Genomic DNA, 23,798 nt, shown 5'->3' with positions numbered 1-23,798 from the left:
AATGTTCTAGCTGGGTTTTTGATAGCTCACTGGAGGGCTGTCACAGTGACAGCATGGTATGGCGCCAGAGCTTTTGGAAGCCAGCAGCAGGCTTCTAAACACCAGGAAAATGTCAAGGTTTATGTAGAGAGAAGCTTGACACAAGGAAGACTATTTCTGTGCAGAGAGGCTGGCTTCAGTGTATTGTCTGATATGCATTACTTACTTATGATGTCCTAAGTAAGATGAGTCTGCACCTCCCTCACTGTTGGAGACTCCATCAGAGGTGCAGTTGAAGTGATTAGATAAGCTTGCTCTTTGCTCAAAGGACATTCTAGAAATAACATCCTGGAATCATGCATTTGTAGGCAACCTTTTGAACTGGGAACAATAATTGGTGCCCAGTGCCTTTCATAAAGGTGAATAGCAAATAAAAATATATAATAAGCACTTGCCCATAATAGCGTGGCGTCCACATCATCATTACCTCATCACGGTGGGTCCTTTTTTAATATCAGTTTTCCTTCAGGGCAATTCTTGAATCATTTATTTCTATAGTACGAGCCCTGTCATCTCTAGTTTGTTAAGGTGTTTGTGTTTAATCACGTTTCTTGCTGCTAATGTTGCTGCTTCAGGGAGTGTTTGTATGCCTACCTGGGTTAATTGCTTGATAAGTTCTTTCATGCGCATTTCTGTGGATGAAGAGATCTCTTCCCCAATGTTAAACATCAATTATTCCAAGATCAAGAAAAAGGATGGCAGAAACATAATTGACATGGCTACTGAAATCAAATTTGTTCCTTTATTTAAACATGATTAACACCCAATTGAAGGTTACATATACTCATTTTCTGCTGTGTATTGCCCATATATAATAAGGTAGGTGAAATTCTGTGTGAGTTATGCAGAAATGTGTATGCTGACCATTAGCAGATTCATATTTTCATAGCTACTTTCTTTTAAAAGCCCCTTTCTTCTTCAAGTAAGTGATTTTCATTGGCCTTTTGTGACCTGATTTCATTCCACAGTAGCACCTGTTAATGTCTGTCTACAATCCGACCTACCAGAGTCTCAGACAAGTCCTCTGTGCGTCTGTAGAAAAGACGTTTTAGAAAGTCTTGTGCATTTCAGAAACCATACAGCTTTCTGTAATTTGGTTTGGCTTCTTCCCAGCAAACTGGTTGGCTGCTTTTCTTTCCCATCTTCTCTTTGTAAGCCTCTACGTTGAGCTGAGCAGAGTTAAACTACCCAGAAACTGGTGTGATCACTCCAGTGAGACTGACTGCTGTTCACACCTCCCCTTCTCGTGCATGTGTTGTTTTGTGTCTGTCTTTAATGACCCATGAAGCCCAAGGCTGGTTAGACTTAACAATAAAAACCTGGAGTCAGATATTAGGGTGAACGCTGAAAGATCAGCAAAGCTGAAAGATCAGCGAAGTGGAGCAGCCGCCACCTAGAGATTTCTTACCTCTAGAATCCTCAGACTGAATGGGCGTCAGATCCTGTCTCCACCTGCCTTATATTCCTGTCTCCACCTCCCAGTGCTGGGATTAAAGGCGTGTGCCACCCAAGTGCTGGGATCAAAGGTGTGTGTTGTTGGTATTTTATTCTTTGTGGGGGCCTGCCATCTAGCTCCCAAATAAATCACACACGGAGGCTTATTATTACTTATGAATACCCAGTCTTAGCTTGGCTTAGTTTCTTGCCAGTTTTTCTTATTATCCCTTCTACCTTGTTTGCCTCTGGGCCTTTTCTTTTCTATTCCTGTATACCTTTCTGTGTTTCTTATTCTGTGGCTTGGTGTGTAGCTGAGTGACTGGCCCCTGGAGTCCTCCTCCTTCTCTGGCTCCTTGCTCCTTTTCCATTCCCCAGTTTTCTCTTTCTATTAATTCTTTCTGCCTACCAACCCTGCCTATCCTTTCTCCTGCCTTGCTACTGGCTGTTCGACCTTTATTAGACCATCAGGTGTTTTAGACAGGCACAGTAACACAGCTTCACAGAGATAAACAAATGCAACATAAACAAAAGTAACACACCTTAAAATATTCTACTACAGGCATGCACCACCACCGAGCGGCTCTGTTTCTCTTTTAGATTGGTAGAATCATGTAGCCCAGAGTGGCCTTGAACTCCTAATCTTCCTGATTCTTCCTCCCAAGTGCTGGGATTAAAGGAGTGAGATCCCAAGTGCCGGTATTAAAGGTGTGTGCCACCACTGTCTGGCCTCTATGGTTAATTAGTGGCTAGCTCCACCCTCTGATCTCCAGGCAAGCTTTATTTGTCAGAACACAAACAAAATGTCACACAACAGACCCATACTCATATTTACACATGTATGAATTTTTATACATTTACAAAAGTTCATATGTAATGCTTTAATTTGAGTTGTCCATAGTGTGTCTGATGTAATGAAACTTAACCGAGTACATAAAGGGATATACATGTATTATCCGCCCGAGAGGGTGTGTTCTATAACCATTCTCCTTGGCGTCTTCTTTGGAACCTCCCTGGCAGATTTGGGGCTGTAGACTTTGGAGAATGAATGTGCTCCCTGGCATTGCACATGCCTCCCATGCTCTGTTGCCAGTGCTCTTCCCAGTGTTTCCCTAATTAATTTTTAAATGATTTTTTAGATTATTGTATGTGTGAGTAGTTTGTTCACATACATGTATGTGTGCTACATGCATGTCTGGTGCCCATGGAGGTCAGAAGAGGGCTTCAGATTCCCCAGAACTGGAGTTATGGATGGTTGTGAGCTGTCATGTGGGTGCTAGGAACCAAAGCTGGATCACCTAGAAGAGAGACAAGTGCCTTAACCATGGAGCCATCTCTCCAGCCCTATTTACCAATTAATTTTCAACTATTTGGCCAGTCTCTTATTACCATGACCCACCTCTGTCATTAGCCTTCAATTCCTAGGTTGTTTCTGTCCCTGCATCCCTCAGTGAAGTTCTGTGCTGGGCTGTGTCTTCTCCTTTCTCTTCCTAGTGGCTTGCTTTGTGGGCTCACTTGGGACCAACATTGTCAGTTTCATTGACCATTTGTTTTACTTCCTGTCATCTAGTAGATAACTTGGAAATTTATTTCCTGTTTTCTTTTGGTATCTCTTGGTATTCAGCTGCCGCCATGTCTCTTATGTCTTAGGTCTCCATCATTCCTCTGGACATGCTTGTTGTCCCTGTTGTGGACTGACTGTACCCTCCGTGTGTTTTCCCATCGCAGCCTGTGTTCCTCGCTCTTTTCCTCTCTAAGGCATCTTCCTCCTCGTCCACCAAGGTATTCAGTATACACTGACTCTGTTCTACCTCCAGCACAACTTAGCAATGTTTATTTTCCCTCCCCTCATTTCCAGACTTCTTGAAAGAATAAATAAAATAGGATACCAATGAGCTGCATTATGTTAATATACTCAAACCCACTATTTACAATCTGGTTTCTGTTTCTCCATGCATGAAAATTATCAAGAGGACTTTGCCTTCACTGACACCTATCTCAGTCAACAGTATTTATTAGCTGTGACATTCCTTGGAAACTATACGTCATTATACTCTCTTGTCCATAAATGAGTGTTTTGCCTCCTTTTTTTCTGGGCTGGTGATCTAACCCAGGGCTTCACACATACCAGTCACGTGCTCTACTACTGCGCTACGTCCCCAGTCCACCTTTTCTTCTATGGCGGGATCATTCCTCTGCTGTCTTCCAGTTGTAGCTACTCACCAAGATTCTTCCAGTCTTGTCCTTTCCGCTTCTCTGCTCATAACTCTTTCTCTTCCTGTGGTTTCAGATACCCTCTAAGTGAGTCACAACAAAGTCGAGATTGAAGTCCAGGCCTTTTCCTGAGATTTCCTCATCCTAGAGTCCACCATACTGATTGAACCTGAAACTTGAAGAGGAGAAAATTGAATTCATTATTGGTTGTTTTTTGTTTGTTTGTTTATTTGTTTTTCCACAAACTAGATTTTTCTTCCCACATTTTCTTTTCGTCTGTTCTTGTCACAATGATTGTAGTTACTCCAACTTGAAACTTTGGAATGCTATTTGAGTCTGTACTCTCCCTTCCTTCGCTCTCCTGCCGGTAAACAGGGCTTGCACGTTTCATCTCCCTATCGCTATCTCCTGAACCGTTTCTCTTCTTCATGGACTTTGGAGAATCTTGTCCAGAGTGAGCGCTCCTTCCCCTGTGCTAGGAGATGAGCCATGACTACCTAAACCAAGCATGGTAATCACTTTCTCTATGGATGTGGATTGATTTAGAGATGGGCACACGATTCAGTTCCGACTGATGCAGCATAGAGAGACATTAGTTAGAAAGCTTCTGGAAGGATTTTGTTCCTTAAGTCAAAAGCTCAGAGGGAGGCCTCACCCATTGCTTCTTGCCTTGACTGCCTCTATCCTGGAGCCCCAGCAGCTGCCTGGGACCAGTGAGATGAGAATCAGCCAGGAAGCTGAGGATGACAGAGAGAAGACAGGAGGAGCCTGCCTCCTTCCTGATGGTGTACACACACTATAGTGGTATTTGGACATACTCATTTTCAGCCTTTCTTGTGAAAGGTATTTGAATGTCTTTTTTTTTTAAATCACAGTTAATTTCTGAACTGATCCTTGTAACTGAACTTATATTCATATTGATAAATTTCCAAAATCCCTCTCAGATTTTTAAGTCTGTTATATTCCTTCCGCTTCTTCAGGGTACTTGTCTCGGTTTGCCGTTCTGGAGTTGTTTGCTTCTCTACATGGACTCCTTACTGTATAGCACTGGAGAGGACAGGCAACTTTACACTTGAACTTTGCTAGCTCTTTGTTATATAACATAGGGCCTGGCATTAACTGGATGGTCAGGAAATAATTATTGGAAGAGTAAATGAAGAAACAAATGAATGGAAATGAGTTATTTCTGAGATAATGAATGCAGCTGAGTGGAGAGTGTGGTTTTTACTATTAATGATGTAATAGTGGATGATTCAGATCCCACACCTTGACCCTTTAAAACCTAAGGCCTGGGAAATGAGTGTGTTACCCCACTGGCTGAAGGCCCAGAACATAGACGACTAGAGATTAGGATGAGGTCAGATGTTGGAGTTGCCAGCATTTAAATAAAAGTTTAAATGTGACCCATAGTACTAATCTGACATTTTGCCTCAAGTTCTTAATTTTCCACACTCCTCCAGTGACAAGGGAGGTGCTCGCAGCCTGTCTCTAATAAATTGATGAGTGTAATAACCAGGACTGGCCCGGGCGATTGGAGAGCCATGGCTCCTAAGCTGCATTCAAAATCTAGTTAGTGTTTTTCAGATGACAATTAATGACAAATGGAAATGAGCTCTAAGCCTGACCAGCTGCCTGGAGTTCTGAAGAAATCAAGACTTCGTTCTGGGGAAGGAGGCACTATTTGCTTAATGAACTTGTCCTCTCAAGTTTCACTGGAATCGGTCTCTGATGTGCTCCTGCCTCCTCCACATTCTTCTTCGCTGCCTGCAGACTTTTCACTGTTGAGTACTTCTTTTCGTTTCTTCCTTCCATAGCCCCAGCCCACACGTTCTTTTCTTTATCTTCACTTTTATTAGCATCTGTGACCTGGACACCTAAACTGACTCTTTAATGCATTGACTTCTTCGGAGCTCACTAATTCTCTTGTTTATTTCCTCAACAAAAATGAGGAATGGGAACCCAAGTCCACAGCACTTTACAGAATGTAAGTCTGCATGGCAGCTTCAAGAATGAATGATCTGACACAAAAACTAAAATCACTAAAAATCAGAGGAAAATGGAGTCACCTAGAGCAGGGGACTTATTGTCTATACTTCATTTTGTTTGTTTCTTTCTACTAAGTATAAGTTATTTTTGTAATTAAAGCAGTAACAAAACAAAGCAGAGTAGACCTCAGAGATTTCTTTATCTAATAATTTTTCCAAGAATCCAAATACCTGGAATGCTAGATTAAATATTTAAATGTTTCTTTACATGCTCACTTCAGCAGTCAAGAGATGGTAGGACAGTTTCTTTGCATAACTTCAGAGGGAATCAGTAACATCAAACCTTTCTGTGGTGACTCTGCAAGAAAGTACAGAAATCCTAAATCCAAATAAAATTGAAATCCTAGGAGGCACAGAAAACTGGAATGGACAGTTACCTCAGGGACATTGCCATCCTCTAGTGGTTTCAGCTCAGAAGTTACAGGGGACAAAATTTAGGACCTCCGAATGAGAGAATAGAAAAAAGAAATCTTCTAGTCAAAAGTTGCTGTTCAGCCAGGCAGTGATGGCGCACGCCTTTAATCCCAGCACTTGGGAGGCTGAGACAGTTGGATCTCTGTGAGTTCGAGGCCGGCCTGGTCTACAAAGTGAGTCCCAGGACAGCCAGGGCTACACAGAGAAACCCTGTCTCAAAAACAAACAGACAAACAAAAAACAGCAACAAAAAAGGAGTTGTTCATTTGGCTTTGAGTACAGAGAGATGTTCCCAGGCCTGGTCTGGAATACACTTCTATTGAGGACCACACACCTTTTATATTCTGAAAATGAACCACTAGTTTGAGCTATGATTGTTAAATGTATATACAGGTGGTTCTAGTAACTTCATGCCTGTACCATGTATCATTAGTTAAAAGTATCTTTGCTCCTATGAAATTATTTATGTCTTAAAGTTTGCTATTTAATACATCCACTAGCCTTGTATTTTGGGGGATATATCTTCTTCCTCTTTCTTTCAGTCTTTATTAACATTATATTCTAGATACATCTTTTATTCTATAGCATGTAGTTAGACTTTGTGTGTGTAGATATGTGTATGTGGTATGTTTTACTTTTCTGTTGCTGTGAAGAGACCATGACTTATAAAAGAAGGCATTTAACTGGGGGCTGGCTTACAGTTTCAGAGGGTGAGTGAGTCCATGACCATCATGGTGGAGAACATGGCGGCAGGCAGGCAAGCATGGTTCTGGAGCCGTAGCTAAAGCTTTCATCCTGATTTGCAAGTTGGAAGCAGAGAGATAGAGTGACTAGGCCTGGCATGGGCTTTGAAACTTCCAAGTCCACCGCAGTGACATGCCTCCTTCAACAAGGCCATGCCTCCTAATCTTTCTGAAAACAGTTACACCAAGTGGGGGAGGGGGAGCAAGCATTCAAATATGGGAGCTTACAGGCCGTTCTTACTCAAATGGCCGCACGCTGTAAATGTGTTTGTGCGTTCTTGTGTGCTCACTCTGATGCCTGTGGAGGCTGGAGTTTGACCCTGGGTGTCTTCCTCACTGGTTCTCAGCTGTATTTTTATTTTTAAGATCAATTTATTTTATTTTGTGTAGGTGAATGTTTCATCTGCCTATACACATGCAGCACATGTACCTGGTGCTCTTGGAAGTCAGGAGAAGGCTTTGGATCCCATGGAACTGGAGGGGCACAGTTGTGAGCCACCTTATAGGAGCTGGGAATTGACCCCAACAGAGCTCTTAACTTCTGAGCCATCTCTCCAACCCTCCACTTCATTTTTTGAGACAGAGCCTCATGTAGACCAGGCTGTCTTTAATTCTGTCTGTAGCTGAGGGTGGCCATGAACTTGTGGTCTTCCCGTCTCCACCTCTGAGGGCTGGGGTTGCAGACATGTACCACCAGGATGAACATATTGCCAGTTTTGTGATTTTGCCTTCTAAGAGCAGTTAGCTTTACAATTTTTTAAAATGTTTTTATTCATATCTAATTATCAGCAAATTTCATCATTATATGTCCAAGTATGATTTGTTTTACTATGTCCTCTTTGGCTCTCATGTGCTATTTTAATCTGCAGACTTCAGCTATGGAAATTTTCTGGTTTATTACCAGTGCTGTGCGCTTCATTGGCTCTCCCCCATACTCTCTATTTGCGGATGATATTAGGCCATCTGCTTCTACCATCTCTCAAGTGTTCTTCCTTCCTCCTTTTCCCATGTCAGATGGATAATGTGCTGACATCATAACAAAGTTTGAAGAGACACATCTCACACAATAGCATGAAAACCCAGTCATCTCACTTAGAAAACAAAAAGATCTCTTTGTAAGTGTCTTTGTCTTTATGTCTTTCTCGATGATTTCATTCACTTGACAGATTTTTTTTTCTTAAGTGTGTTTAATGTGTTTATCACATCCATGAAGTTTTTAGTATTAGATGACTGTATTTTTCACTTCTGGGAGTTTCCTGCTAATTATTGCTTCAATTGAATTGAAAATTTCACTATGTAGCATTTTGATTATTGTTCAATTAAAATGATTTAAATTTTTATTGTGGTTTCTTTGATTCATATGTAATTATATTTCTCAATTTCCAAATACAGTGGAAAGTTTCTAGTCAGTGTTTTTGTTATGAACATTGAGGTTGTAGCCGGATAACTGCTCTTAATTACTAGTCATTTGAAATAGATTGAGATTTTCTATATGGTTAGTTTTCTATTATGGTTTGGATGAATGCCCCCTAAAGGTCTGTGTATTAAAGGCTTAGGCAACAGGATGGCACTCTTTGGAAGTAGTCAACCCTTCATGGGGGGCAATGCCTTTGACATGTTCCCTGGAAGTGGATTGTGGGACCACATGCAGTCTTTGCTTGCTTCCTGGCTCGTAAGTTCAGTGGTTTGCTCCACTTACATGTGCCTTGTGCTTACCAGAGACCAAGAGCAGTGGTGGACTGGGACGTCCAGAATTATGAATCAGAATATCCCTTTTCTCTTTATAAATTGACTCCCTTGGATATTTCATTATAATAATGTGACTGACTAATAGTGTAAATTCTTCTTTTGTAAATGTCCTGAGTATACATGTATAAAAAGAATGTGCGTTCAGTTCTCTGAGAACAGAGTATCTCCGTCTCACTTAGCCCCCTTCCTTCCACATGTGTTAAGACTTGGTGAGAGTGTAGAAACAGTGTGCATTTATGCCAACCCTGGTTCATACTGTGAAGTCTTACTTTCCTTACCCGGGCTAGCCAAATGGAACAGCACTGTTGTTCTCCTGAGCAGCAAGCCCCGCCCCCAGTCACAAGGCAGTCGTGGGTAATCAGCAGTTGTTCACGTTGTGACTTAGCTGATTGTTAATATGGTTATTAAGTACATTTTTAAATTTAGAATGGGTTTGTTAAAATGTAAGCCAAACCTATATATAAGTCAAACCTATGTGTGTGTGTTATACATATATGTATGCATGTATATATATGTTTACATATTTATTATGTACACACTACATGTAGAAATGCACACATTGTGTAAGGTGTCTAATTCCATTTCTGTAAAAATGTCATAGTTTTGTTCTTCAATGAGTATTTTCTTTGGCTATGGAACTCTAGAGATGGCATTTACTTTAACAAGTAGCATGCATTCTCTTGTGCCTTCCTTCCATTGTTCCTGTTGAAAGACGCTTTCCCACATCTAATCTTAAGACTTTCTCCAGAAGTTTCTGTTAGTTTTCATGACTACACGTGTAGTTGTAACTAATACGTATTTCCTTCTTGAACTTTGTTAAACTTCTTCAGTCTGAATGTGTTTCTTTCATCTTTCTAAATTATCCCTAGCCATCTTGAAAATATCACTTCTGTGTTTCTCTTATTCCTAGGGCTCCCACTAACTGTATGTTGGGCCTTCTTTCTTGGTTGTCCTGTGTTTTAACGAGTTTCCTTAGTTTCTTTCTGTAGCATATCCCTGCTGCAGTCTGGATAATTTTGTGTGGCTTGTTTTTCTGTTTACTTATATTCCCTCCGCTGTGTCAAATCTACTGTGGAATCTGCCCATTAAATATTTAGCCATGGGCTTATAATTCTAATTTTAGAAGTTTTGTTTCTGTTTGCCGGAATCTGGTGTCTTTTTCATAGCTTCTTGTGCACTGTACACACTGGCGAGGCTGCCTGCGGGGAGGGCAGTGAGCACAGGCCTCCTGTCATGGCCAGCTCTGCAGCCGCCGTCCCCCCATGCGGTCTCCCCCTTGTGCTTATTCTTCCCTTCTGCTCACTTTTTGTTGGCTTGCTTTTGTCCTTTTGGTGTTTGAGACAGTCTGGACCTGTAGCTCAGGCTGTCTTTGAACTCACTATATAGCCCAGGATGGCCTCCGACTTGCAGCTGATCCTTGGTGTTGGAATTATAGGCCTGTGCAGCCACACCTGACCAAAATCACTCTCTCCAACCTTCCCATGCTACTTCCCAATGAGAACACTAAAAGATATACACCATGTTTTTTTTTTTTCCAAAAGATAGATGTGTCTACATATTATTGGAAATGGCCATTGGCTGTTGATAGAAACAAACAAAGCCCAAGAATCAAACAAAAATCAAACACCACTAGCTACATTACTGAAGTCTTATTATTTCTAGTATCTATTCAGTTTTTTTTTAACTTACCTGATCATAATATCTACAAGCAATGTTAAACCCTGTTTTAACTGTAGTAGTCCTAACAGGCACTTTTATTTATATCTGTTCTTGACAAGAATGATTTCTATGTGTTTAATGATGGGGCATGATGCTGGCATTTAATTGTGTTTGTGTGTGTGCTTTATCTGTATATGTGTTTATATTTGCTTAGGTAGGTATAATAAGGTTTGTATGTGTGTGCATGCACACATCAGTTTCACTTTCATCAAGGGGCTGTATTAAGAATGTATGGTGAATTTTATTTATTTTCCCATCAATTATAATATAATACACTTCTGTGCCTTCTTTTTGGTGAGCTTATTTGTATATCATCTAACAGAGAATTGTCCCTACATTTTTGTAATGAGTGTTCTTGCTCCTTGCATTTGTTGTATACTGCTACTTAACAAGTGACTACAGACTTAGGGATTGTAAACACTGCACAGGTATTCTGTCACAGTCTCTGTGGGTCAGGAGTTCATCTGATTTAACTATGTCCGATGAGCTTGTGTAGCCCAGAGTGTCTCCTGAAGCTTGAGTCTTAGGTGGGATTTGATGGGGAAGCATCTTCCTCTGAGCTTGTGTGATTGTGAGCAGAATTCAGTTCTTTATAGATTGTCAGACTAACGGCATGCTTTGTTCTTGCTGGAAGTTTCTCCTTGTCACATGTCACCTCACTAACCTGCTCACTCCATGCCAGTTTGTTTCTTCACATAGTCAGTGGGCTGTGGCAAAGACTCAGTGGGTGGAAGTGTTTGCTGTGGAAACCAGGAGCCTGAGTTTGATATCCAGGACCCACGCTGGACGGAGAAAACCAACTCCTAAAAGTTGTCCTTGCTCATCACATGCATATGCTTACACACACACACACACACACACACACACACACAAAAAAAAAAAAAAAAAAATTTTTTTTAATTAAAAGACATCTTTTTTAAAAAGCCACTAAGGAATAGCATTTCTTAGCAAAACAGATATGTGTGCTTGTGTGTGATGGTGCATGTATGTGTGCAGTGTACATCTATGGCTGTGGAGGCCATTGGTAACCTTGAATGTTCTTGATCAGGAGTTATCCACCTTGTTTCTTGGGATAGTATCTCACTAGCATCCCTGGGACTCACTGATGAGGCCAGTGAGACCCAAGGAGCCTCCTGTCCCCACCTCCCAGCACTAGGATTATGTGTGTGTGCCACCATGAGTAGTCATGTGCTTGCTAGGTATCAAATCCAGGCCCTCCTGCTTACGTGACAGTAACTAGACCGTTAGTCTTTGAAGCATAATCACAGACATCTTGTCACCTTTACTATGTTCTGTTAGTTAGAGGCAAGGCACACATCATACTATAGATAGGGATGTATGGTTTCAATCTATGCATTATGAATTTGGCTGCAAATGATAGAAAATGGCATAAATAAAATGTTTATTTCTTTCCCATGTAACAACTTTAGGTCAGATGCCCAGGGTAGGTGGTAGCTCTTCCTCAGGTAGACCCTGGGGTCTTCAGTTCCTTCCATTCACACTATGGTGCCATGTCTGAGAAGTTTCCTTTTCCTCCAGAGATCAGGGAAGCAGAGAGCTATAGACGAGAGTCTCTTGGGGGAGGGTACCAGAGCCCATCAACACTTCCGATTGTGTCATATTGGCCCAAATTAAGTCCCATGGCCAGCCCTAGCGGCCAAGGAGTTGAGAAAGAAATGAAGTCTTTATTTGTTCAGCAAAAATTCTACTGCCGTGGAGGCATGCAGAGACAAGTCATGGGCGCCACTGAGGGTTCCTCCTGCATGTAGCTTTGAGTAAAATAAGGGCTGTTTGTTCTGTGCTTTGAAAGAAAAGTCATAGAGTTACCTGGTTTTTGAAATTTGAAAAGATAAGGCATTATCAGTGACTCAGCAGCTGCTGCTGCTGCTTCTTCTTCTTCTTCTTCTTCTTCTTCTTCTTCTTCTTCTTCTTCTTCTTCTTCTTCTTCTTCTTCTTCTTCTTCTTCTTCTTCTTCTTTTTCAATCTAATACCAGTATATTTTTATTTTTGTAGTACTGGGAATTGAACCCAGGGCATTGTCTATGCCAAGTACATGTTCTACCAGTATAAGGGTTCATCTTCATCATCAACCCTTACTGGATTTGGAATCACCCAAAAGATGCACCTCTGGGGGGTGTCTGTGAGAATGTTTGTAGAGAGATTGAACTGAGGAAGACCCCCACAGAATTTGGTGGTAGCATCCATTGGCAGGGGAGAATGTAAGCTAAGCGTCAGTATCCATCTCTCTGCTTCCTGACTGCAGACACAGTGTGACTACAGCCGTAACTTCCCACTGCAATGGGCGTAAGCTGTAAACCAGACATTCCCCCCTCAGAGGCTGCTGCTTCTCTCTTCTTCTAGAGTTGGGGGGCAGTGAGAACTTTCCATATAATATGGCATTTAGTCACTGTGACCACCTGAGGTAACAGTGTCCTGGCTTGACAGAGAAGGACATTATCCAAAGGCCCACAGGTAATTTATGGAAGAGTTAACTGTAAACTCAGATGACCAAACCCATGTTCTTCTGTAGTGTGGAGATCTGACAGACTGTTACAGAGAGGTACGGATGCTCCTCTGAGTGTTGGAATGAGGTCTCTTGGGTCCTTATTGGTTATATAACATTTGAATCTGATATTGGGAGATTATGGAGAATAATATGAAGAGAGAAGAGTTGGGATTTCTTATAGAACCCAAGACCACAAGCCCAGGCATGGCACCGCCCCTAATGGGCTGGGCCCTGCCCCATTCATCACTAATTAAAAAAAATGCCCTTCAGGTTTGCCTGCAGCCCGATCTCATGGAGGCAGTTTCCCGATGGAAGCTCCCTCCTCTCTGGTGACTCAAGTTGACACAAAACCAGCCAGCGCAGGAGGTGGCTGTGAGCCACTCTTAGACTAAGCCTCATTGGCAGCTTGATCATTGCAGGCTCTCCCCAATGGAGGTCAGCACTGAAAACAGGCTGACCAGCCTCTTGGGGGGCTAGGGACGTAGCTCAAGTGGTGATGTGCACCAAGACCTGAGTTCAGATCCTCAGCACCGTGTAAAAAGCCAGGATATGGCATTGTGGGTCTGGAAACCCAGTGCTGGGGAGCACACACAGGAGGATCCCAGGCTAGCCAGCCAGCCAGCTTAGCTGAATTAGGTAGGCTCCAGGTTTAGTGAGAGACCTTGTCTCAAAAAAAAGGGCGCACGCACGCACGCGCGCGCACACACACACACACACACACACACACACATGCACACATGCACACACACACACACCATGTGGGAAGAAAGAAATAACCCTGATTTGACTGGAGCAAATATGTCTTTATAAACACCATGTCCCTTCTGAGAGGCATTTCTCTGGTATTGAAGTCACAAGGCCGTACGTGGGGCTCTGGTGTTGCACTTCAGAGCCTCCCCTCACACCCTTCTGAAGGTTTTATTTGTTGAATTCTGATCAGCTAAAAGTTTCTCTCCCAACTCCGCTCCTGCTGGTAACAGTATCCATTACTGAGAGAGGGGAATGGTAAAGGCCAGGGAGAGGGCAGTAATTGAAAGATGGCAGGAAATACTGACCCTGTGCCCTACTGATCAGCATCGTGCTTTTCAGCCCTGCACTGACATTTTGTGGGGGGAGCCCCAGTTTCTGGAAGTTGGCTGTATCCCATTATCTCAGAAGTACAGTATGTTTAATGAGCAGCACTGAGTAAAGAGGCCGGCATGTGACTATAGACCAGAAGGATCCTTATGCTAGACAACCCATAGTCCCTGTTTCAGGGAACTCTCCAAGAGGACTTCCCAGGCTCTCTCCGCCACTGCATTCACTTGCATACACAACCTTGAGGCTTAAGGCCAATCGATTTCTGTTCCATTTTCTCTCCACTTTTCTCTGCATTTAATCAGTTGCTGTGGCTCCATCGCCACATAGCCAGGCTGCTGGGAAAAGGTCACAGCCAGACCCCAGGACTAGCCTCCACCCAGAGCATCTGGTCACCAGGCCAGAAAGCACATTGTCTTGGGCCATCCTACTCTGACTGGAAAGTGCAGATGATTTAGACCATAGAGACTCCTGTCCTGAAGTCTTCTCTGCATAGACCCACAAAATAAGAAGAATACAGAAGACTGTGAGCTTATTAGAAGGAAACAAAGCAAAAGAAGAGAAAAAAAAAAACAGCTGGAAAGCATATGAAAAATAAAATGAGACCACCTGTCCAGTTCCCAGGAGCCCTCCCTCGGTTACCTCTGTAATTAGCTAGTCATTTCCATTTCCACAACAGGACGTTGAGACCAAAGACTGAGAGTTCTGGGGATCCTAGAGCGCCTACACCATAGTGCTTACTCTGGCACCCACACTCTAAGCAAGCATCGTTTTAAAATCTTACTTTGAGGGGAAACTCCTTTGGGTTAGCGTAGACCCTACTTAGAGGGTGAGCCAAGATTCAAAGAGAAGAAGCAAAGGCCAAGGAGAAGATGGCCCAGAAGTAAGTTTGTGGAACATTTCTCAGCCAGGAAGACGACGCGAATGGGTAAGCTTTGGAGCATACATGTGTCACTTAATATGGAATCCTGGTTGCTTAGATGCCTTTGCCAAAGAGCTGAGAACAGCTGATCAGTGGCTGGGTGGAAGGCCTCACTTCCCACTCAGTGCCTCTGCTAAAGAGATTCGTTCAAAACCACTGAGCCAGCTGGCAGCAGAATGCAGAGATGAGTCAGAAGCCCAGCTTTCAGGCTAGGTTCTGGCTCTCATGTGGCATTTCTTGCCCAGTTAGAGAACCCCTGGGATCTGCAGGGATGTGTCCCTAAGGATCACACAAAGCCCCTTCCCAGCCCTGTGACTCACTAGGAGTGTTTACTTTGTAAAGGTGAGAAACTGTTGGGGGCTGATCGAGAAAGGGGGTGCTTAGTGGGGCAGCTGGGCATGTTATACAGAGTTCAGTCTGTTCCCAGCCTCCCTCTCTGCATCTCCCCCTCCCTGCCCCTCTCCTCCTTTGGTCTCCTTATTCCCTTTGCTGCTACAGCCTGTCCACAGATAGGCCTAATAACCACGGGGGACGTTGTCTTCTTGCTGTGGCTGCCCTTGATCCTGTGTTCTTGAAGTCCGTACATGAAGACTCACCAAAGCCGTGCAGCTGAGAGATGTCAAAGACTTGTTTTCCCCGTGGACTGTGGTTGATTAGTGTCTGAGTTAATTTACCTAAACGTTGGATCTTCAACTCTGATTGGTAATGTAGTCACGTGGCTCAAAGTTCAAAGGGCACCGAGGGGCGTGCTGACAGTCAGCCTGCCCTGAGCTTACCAGGTCCCTTCTCTTCAAGGCACCAACAGTTGCTGTTTCTCCCAGAGATGCTCATTCACATTTGAGTCATTTCTACATAAAAGGCAAACACACGATTCCTCTTTGTTACTAAGTTCTCTTTATTAACTTTTTAGGTGGTGTGCAAAATAATGAGTTTTGTGTTAGTACTCTCATATATATACTCTTGAACTTTGCTCATTTATAGACATGAGTCTATAATGCCTCATTATATATTTTGAATGTCATGTTTTATCAATCCATGAAGATGTTCTTAGGAGGTAATTTTTTTTGTAATTATAAAATGTCTTAGAAGTTTTTAAGAGAATGCTTACATTGACACATTTTTAAATGACAGTGCTCTAATTAATTCGACTTATTACTAGGCAAAAGTTATTGTTCAGATGAAGGAGGTATTTGATTGTTGTGTCTATGAAATGATTACTGGTGGCTTTTTAAAGCCACTATGACTCACAAAGCATCTTTGATGTTAAGTTTGGAATGACTGTCATTAGTTCTGATTGGGAGTTTGTGTAATTCACGATCTTATTTTGAAAACTGTGAAGGCATAAAGAAGCTGCATGCCAGGCTTCCTTGCTACACTGCATCCTTCTGGACCGTTCTTTAGGAACCAGTGCAGGTCCATGGAGGTAGACCCATCCACCATGATCTGTAGACTCTGGACAGGCCGTGAGCTGTGACTTCGGAGCTGTAGAAAGAGTGAAAAGCCCTGCGATGTGCATTTTCCGTGTTGAAACCCACCGGTAACTTAGGCGTGCTTCTCGGTCCCGGAAGGTCGATTGGCCAGGCCCTGGTTGCTTCTCTGCTTGTCTTCAGGATTAGGCAATGAGTTGGGGGACCCTCAAGTATTGTCAGGAGAGCTAATACTGCTTTGGGGAGAGCTAGGCTGCTTCTATAAGGAAAAGCTGTATTTCTTGTCTTGTGGAGGAGTGGGAGGGCCGAGCCTCCTGGGGGCCAGCTGGGAACTGCAGAGGTCTGAATGCTAAAACAGTGTCCCCTCTTCCCCTCCTGAATAGATTATCTAAAATAAAGGTAACTTTAAACCTTATGTAAATCAAGTCCACTAGTCCCAAGATGATGACTAATTAGATTTCTTAAAATAATGTATAAAATATCAAATCAGCTCCATTTTTTTCCTCACATTTTTTTGGGTATCCATGTATCCATCCATCAAAATGGGTTGACTCGCATTCAACTCTGGGAGTGACTGATTCTCCAAGGGTCTGCCTTCCTCTTCGAGTTTGTTTTTGGTGGGGGCAGAATTATGATATCAAGAATTCTGGTTTCTTTAAAAAAAAATGTTCTTTTATTTAAAAGTATCTTTATCCAAACAAAAAATTAAAATATCTCTGAAAATTTTTTTCAAGAAATATATTTTGTTTTTTTAGTACACCATGATGAAATCAGTCTTAATTTCAGTTCAACTAGTGTGTAAAAACACACAGTGAGTGATTATTAGTCCCTGAAGGAGGCAAGACAGATGGAGCCCAGAATGGAATTGGCTTTATGATTAATTGGATCCTTTAAGAGTGGAATAGAGTTAAAGCTGATCCGGCCCAATCAGAGCCTTGAGACGTCTGGTGCTGTCCTGGTGCTGTCCTGGGGAGAGAAAAGGGCACCGTGGCCTAGATTCATTCTCTACTAAAATGGACGGGATGTATGCAGCAGACAGTTCCCATTTTTAAACCCTTGGTGCAGGATCATTGAAATGGAAACAAACACGATTAGAGCCAGATCACAGGCATTTGAGCAAGTTGTCTCCTAGATCAATCAGAGCCCATGATTTGTTCTGAGGGTTCTTTATCATTAGAGTAAATCACTGCAACGCAGACACGTCTGGAGCTGTCCAGCTGGGAGCAGGGGAGAGGAGAGCTGAGAGCTCCTGGAGTTGGAACTGTGTTTAATTCCAGATTGCTTTTCTGTCTGTGGGGGCAGAAATCTGCCAGAGAGGATTGTAATGTAATTTTGCGCTCTCTCTCTCTCTCTCTCTCTCTCTCTCTCTCTCTCTCTCTCTCTCTCTCTCTCTCTCTCTCTCTCTCTCTTTCTCCCTCCCTCCCCCCTCCCCCCAGCAGGATGCATAATGTATAGATTCAAAATAACTGCCTCTTCTCCATAGTGAATAGATGGGTGTGTTCTTTTTTAATGTTTGGAGCAAACAGTCACCTAGGACAGCTGCTGCCTGTGGGGGCCTTCGGAGCAGGGAGAAAGCCTGATGCTGTAGAGATCACAGTCATGTTAATTACCAAGTCTCTTAGGACCACGGGTGCCATGGGGTCTTGCTAGGAGGCCTTGTTAGTGCCAAACGTTGTCTGGTGAGCTAGGTAGCCTGGTGTTTGCCTTCGTAGCCAGGCAGAGTTGAGGGAGGGAGGAAGCCACACTCCCTCCTAGCACACCATCACTGACCAGTCTTCAGCCGTGACCAGAGATGGACCGTGAGACGGGCCCAGACCTTGAGAGTGACTTGATCTGAGTTCAGAAGACTGACATGGGGATACAGACTCAGTTCTACAGAAAGCCGATGATAAGTTCTCATCTTACGTCTCTGGGATTTTAATTTCCTTTCTGTAAAAACAAGAGAAGTTGATAGCTAAGGCTCTTGCTGGCCCCAGAAATGTGCCAGTGAGGGAGGTGTCTTTCAAGTGCTGGTCCCCATGCCAAGGCCTGGCAGCGTAGTGCTGTAAGCCTGTGAAGACTCGCTGCATAGGCAAGGCTCACCTCTACCTTTGAACTGTGCTGTTTTTCTCTCCGTTTTTCCATTTTGAGTTCCTGTGAGTCAGGCTGCAGGCAGCTCATTTACATAAGAGTCAGCCAGAAGGAAAGCAGTTGAAGTCTGCTTTCATTCTGTGGTGGGAGGTGTTTTCCTGTTGAATCGCTAACCAGGCAGGTCAGTGGAAATCAAGGGATCTCACTTATCCCTAGACGGGAAGTAGCACATGAGGGTGAGGAGAGAGGAAGAAGGGAGAAAGAACGAGGGAGAATTCATCCTCACTGCTGGTTCTCACACTGAGCACACTTAAAAGGTAGTATTCCCCAGGGAAGGAGGGGAGGTTCCTTGCTCCTGAATTAGCAGTGTTAAACCCTTGCGTTGTTAGGCATCTACCAGAGAAGACAACTTGAGCACAGACAGGTTCAAGACAATAGAAAGTCTTGACTAGCCAGCCAGTGCCTACATTGGGTGTTTGGGACCTGAATACAGCCCCGAGTCTTTCTCAGGGTGAGCTTTAAGCCCCAAAACCACATTCTGGGTTAACAAAAACAGCCAGAAAGCAGAACTACAGAAGCCCAAAGGCAAGATTAGTCCATTAAGAACTTTCGCAGAGCTGTGGACTTTGGCAGATTGAGTCTTTGTTTTCATTTTGGCCGGGGGGGGGGGGGGGGGGGTACTGCCTGCATGCGGGTCCAAGGTCTGAATGGCACTGCCATCATGGCGTCAGTTGTGCTGAGGTCTGGGGACTGTTATACTTGGGTCACAGTGAAGCTCCAGTCTCCACTTCTATACTGCCATGTCCTGAGTTATCTTGACCTCACTGGCTGCTCTGACTGTATCTTCCCATGGAATTTAATTTACCTGTTTTGCTGAGGTCCCTTTTGTGAACAATAGCACTGAGAAGTATCTAATCCCTGAGCGTGAAACAGCCCAGATGAGAGACGTGTCCTTCTCCAGCTCAGTCCAACAGGACCCCGCCACATCCTCACCTGGGCCCCAAGAATGAGCAACTCGGATTTTTCTCTGCTTTTGTCTGGGTGTAAGGTATGACAGGGAGCATGGCAATCCTATTCCTGATTGCCTAGAACTCGGAAGCCTCGAGAATGCAGCGGAGAGGGAAGCTTGGGGTACGTTACCAGTCTTCCATTAGAACCATGAAACCCCTGTCATCCAGGGTCTAGGGAGCTTCCTTGTGAGCCTGGTTCTTATCTTCCCTCTGCCTTGGGCACCGTTTCTCCTGGGGTTCTGGAAATGCTATTGCTCTTTGCAGGGACCACAGAACCATTTAGACTCCTTATTCTGTTGGTTATATAAAGTGGAAGAGGATTTTTTTTTTTTGGTGTTTTTCTTAGCTTTTGATTTCTTGGGCCTTCATTGGAACCTATTCTCTAGGCCAGAAGAACATTCTAGCTACCTTTTCTAGTCCTCCAGTATAGTTCAGTGTGATTAAAAGCCTTTTATTTTGGTGTCCAGGGTGACACAACTCATAGCCATCCTGTTCCCCCTGTCTGTGGGCAAGATATGTGCAGTTGCCATGTGCCCTATTTCCAACAGGCCACCCTCATAGGATGGTAGTTGGGGCCTGTTTGGCCCTGGCAGGAGGGACGCCAGAGAGGCTGTGTGAGGGACTCCCTCTGCACATCCATTGTTAGCATCTGCATTCGCAGGCCTTCCTGGCCTCCCCGATCCTCTCCTGGACCACTGTTGTCTGTTGTATCCAGGAGGATACTCATTAGGGTAGACTGAGGTTGCAGGACAGGCATTTGCTCTGACAGACATTCCTGTCTTTGTCTCATGGAGAAAACAGCCTTGCCCTTGCCTTGCTCCCTTTCTGCATAGCGTTCTGGCCTCTGGGCTGCTTGGTGAATGTGATTCAGGAAGGGGAGGACTCAGCCAAGCTGCAGTCATGACTAAGGGCTTCCCACTGAGATAGATGCTTTGGAGAATTGTACCTGATGCTGTTTGCCACCATGGGTATTTGTTAAACAGTTTCGTTCACAAATGTCCCTAAAAAAACCATGCTGGGAAAATCTCAGGACTGCAGATAGGACATCCAGGGATGCAGAGGGACCGAAGGGCTAAAAGCACCAGGGTCTCACTGACTGGGATAGCAGCCTCGGCCAGATCCCCTGGCCTCTCACGCTCTTATTAGTCTTATTAGGCAACGGGGAGGTTTTTACTACAGCTGCTGGGGCTGCAGGGGGAGGTGAGATGCCACTCTGAAGTGATGCAGTTATCCTGGAAGAGGAATGGTCCGTCTCTGCCCGGTGTTATTAGTAGTGACACTTGGAAATCAATAGGGCAGTACTTGGGGGAGCTGCTGTACTGCCCATGCCTTTGTTTTCCTGTGGACTCTCCCCTGTCCCTGAGCGTGCAGGACAGAAGCTGCCTTCCCTGCATCCCTCCTCCTGGGGAGGAGGGAGTGTTGAGGTAGTGAGCGACCAGAGCTGTGGGCAGGAGAAAAGGCTACGTCTGGCCACTGTGCCTGCTGCTCCTGGCACACGGGCTGAGGGAAGCCAGCTCATCTGACAAATGTTTACTGAACTGCATCTCTGTTACACTCTCAGGAGATAGAAAAATGCATTTGGCACAGCTACTGCTTTCAAAATGTTTAGAGTTAGAGAAAGAAATGAAGAATGCTTAGAAATACGAGCACCTATATGCCAGGCACCAAAGCAAGACATTTGCCACAATTCTCATTGAATCAGAGCAAGTAAATACTCTAGTGAAGGAAGTACAATTATTATTTCTAGTATATGCATGAAGAAACTGAGGCTTATGGAGGTCTTGGCTAGGGTACGTAGATGGCCTGTGCTACAGCTGAGATGGGAACCAGGCAGTGTGACTTTAAAGCCAAGCTCTTGCCACTGTGTCGTGCAAAGTGGTGGTAAATATTGAGGAGGGGTGCCACACATATGGTCTTCTTCCACAGTCGTTTGTGTATTTGAGAGACAGCCAGAGAGATACAGCTAGAGAGTACCCCATGCTTCCCGTAACTGGCCCCTCTGATGTGAATTCCGATTGTTTTCTCTGCCTGTGAGTCATAAACAGCTTATCTAGTCCGTTATTGCCGTGTGCAGTAGGGCATATCCCTCAGAAGGAAAGCCCCAGGCTGTGAATCAGAAGTGGGCACCAGATAAGAAACTTGATGTCAGTGGCTCCCCAAGCCCACGACATGGCCCCTGTCAAGCACCCCTGCTGTGAGGTGGCTTTGGATTGATCCCTGGGGATGGTAGTTGGGGGTTCTCCTGTCCTCCTTGATTCACTTGTCCCTTGAAGTCCTGGAGTGCTCCATTCTCCTCTCCGATCGCTCACTGAGGCTCCCTTTGGGATTTGAGTGCCCAGCTCAGCTTCAAAATCGGAGTTCCGGATGCTTCTCACAAAAAATACCCTTATGCTGTAGCCAGGTGTCCAGGGTGAGCCTCAGGCAAGCATGCGGCCGTGGCACTAGGAGAGGAGTCTGCTGCTGTTGCCCAGCACAGAAGAGGACTGGAGCCGTGGACGAGCCGGTCAAGTGCGGTACTTTGGAGGAGCAATCCTTTATCGCTTTTCGGCCACTTTAAAATAGACCCACCCTTTCTCTTTAACTGGTACCGTGTGTTATCTCTGCCCTTGTTCACACGCTGAACTATTCATGAGTATCTGCTTACTCTCCCAGAGGCAGCTCCATACCTGTGCATGTAAATGTGCTTGTGCCTCAGGACTTGACACACTGCCCGTGTCTTTTGTTAGCACAAGAGGTGATGTCCTGTTGGGACTGTTACTGCTCAGTGGTGAAGCAGGTGCTTGCCATGGGCACAGGGTGGCTTTGTGTTCCATTCCCAGCGCTGGGCAGAAATGGTAACATGGAAGTCAGTGGGTGCCAGGGCAGAAAGGGCAGCCCCTTTGTCTTTGAGTCTCTCTGATCTGCCACTGACAGGTTCCCAGACCTCTGTTCCGACCCCATCCTCGGTTAGGTTTACCCTCCCCTGGCTTGAGGGCTTGGAGCACATTATCTAAGCTGTCTGCCAGGTTCAGGACTCCGTTCACCCTGAGTTCATATCACTCCTCCCCGCTCTTCGCCGGGCTGATGAAATGTCTCCCCAGCAGTCAAGTCCAGGATCTGTGAGGTGCTTTGCTAAGGAGCCCTGGCTTGGACATTTGCCTTGCAGATAGTTCTTGCTGCTGTTCTTAGCAGAAATTAGGTGAGGAAGTAAGAAGCCAGCTTTTGCCTTCCCTGTCAGAACAACCAGCCCTTGTCAGCTACATGACGCAAGGCCTGAGTTTGAAGGAACCTAGGGCTGTTGCACAGAGCTAAGGATCTGCAGAGAACCTTCCCCTGGGCTCGGTCACTCAGCCTGGGCCTTCCCAACTTGTGAGCCGTTGTTTTGTTTTTGTTCACACTGGAGAATAGCTGTAAAGAGAGGGTGACCGCCTGAGCATTTAAATGAGAGTTTGTTATGATGAGGTTTGCTTCCCAGAGATGTTGCATCTAGTATACCTCCATGCTCCTTCTCATGTTCCCATGGAGACCATAATCTCTTTCTCCTCCTGGAGTCTCTGGACCAGAAACAATCCTCGAGGTCATCGGAGTCACCCCTGCCCATAGCAGCACTCACCTCGCTTGCCCTTAAGTTCCATCCATTGAAGCCCATGTGCCAGAGCTGGAGAGGCGGGGGAGTAGTTCAGAGCTGCACTGAATTCGGTTCCCCACAGTCACTTGAGGCTTCTCACCTGTTAACTCCAGTTCCACCTCTGTGATTCCTTCATCTGACTTCTGTGAGCTTGCACATGTTCACAGACCTACATACATGTAGACACATACATGCATAATTTAAAAAGAAAAAGTCTTTAAAAGAGGAAAATAGGGGCTGGAGAGATGGCTCAGAGGTTAAGAGCACCGACTGCTCTTCCAGAGGTCCTGAGTTCAATTCCCAGTACCCACATGGTGGCTCACAACCACCTGTAATGAGATTTGGCACCCTCTTCTGTGTTCATAATAAATAAATCTTTAAAAAAATAAAAATAAAAGAGGAAAATATGTACTGAATGTCTACCCTGTGCCAGATGCTTTTGTTGATCAAAGACAGACTGGTGAAACACAGGTCTTTCTTCCTCTATGGCTTATCTTTAAATCAGAAATTAATTCTTAAAAGTCTTTATCATGGCTGGGCGGTGGTGGCGCACACCTTTAATCCCAGCACTGGGGAGGCAGAGCCAAGCGGATCTCTGTGAGTTCGAGGCCAGCCTGGTCTCTAAAGTGAGTTCCAGGAAAGGCGCAAAGCTACACAGAGAAACCCTGTCTCGGAAAAAAAAAAAAAGTCTTTATCATCAAAAATAAATACTTCCTTGTTTTTATTTATTCTTTTGGTTTTTTTGGTAGGATGAATCAGAGAAGAATTTTACAAATCATGTATCTGATGAGGGACATGTATCTAAAATATGTAAAGAATGCT

At 44.4% G+C, this 23,798-nt stretch overlaps 1 protein-coding gene and 1 non-coding gene across 3 annotated transcripts in view; one reads left to right on the top strand and one right to left on the bottom strand.

Annotated features, from left to right (window-relative positions):
* The window catches only part of Sil1 (SIL1 nucleotide exchange factor), a 254,748-nt gene that overhangs the window by 201,144 nt on the left and 29,806 nt on the right, over nt 1-23,798 (top strand). The gene's annotated exons all lie outside the window — the stretch shown is intronic.
* LOC121824180 (small nucleolar RNA U13) lies at nt 7,898-7,998 on the bottom strand. Its single transcript, XR_006066009.1, has one exon. It is a non-coding gene; the product is annotated as a small nucleolar RNA U13 (small nucleolar RNA).

This window comes from Peromyscus maniculatus, chromosome 19 (genome assembly GCF_049852395.1).
Source record: "Peromyscus maniculatus bairdii isolate BWxNUB_F1_BW_parent chromosome 19, HU_Pman_BW_mat_3.1, whole genome shotgun sequence".
In the NCBI taxonomy this organism is placed as follows: Eukaryota; Metazoa; Chordata; class Mammalia; order Rodentia; family Cricetidae; genus Peromyscus; species Peromyscus maniculatus.
The sequence above is the reverse complement of the archived record's forward strand: the minus strand, read 5'-3'. Positions and strand labels throughout refer to the sequence as shown.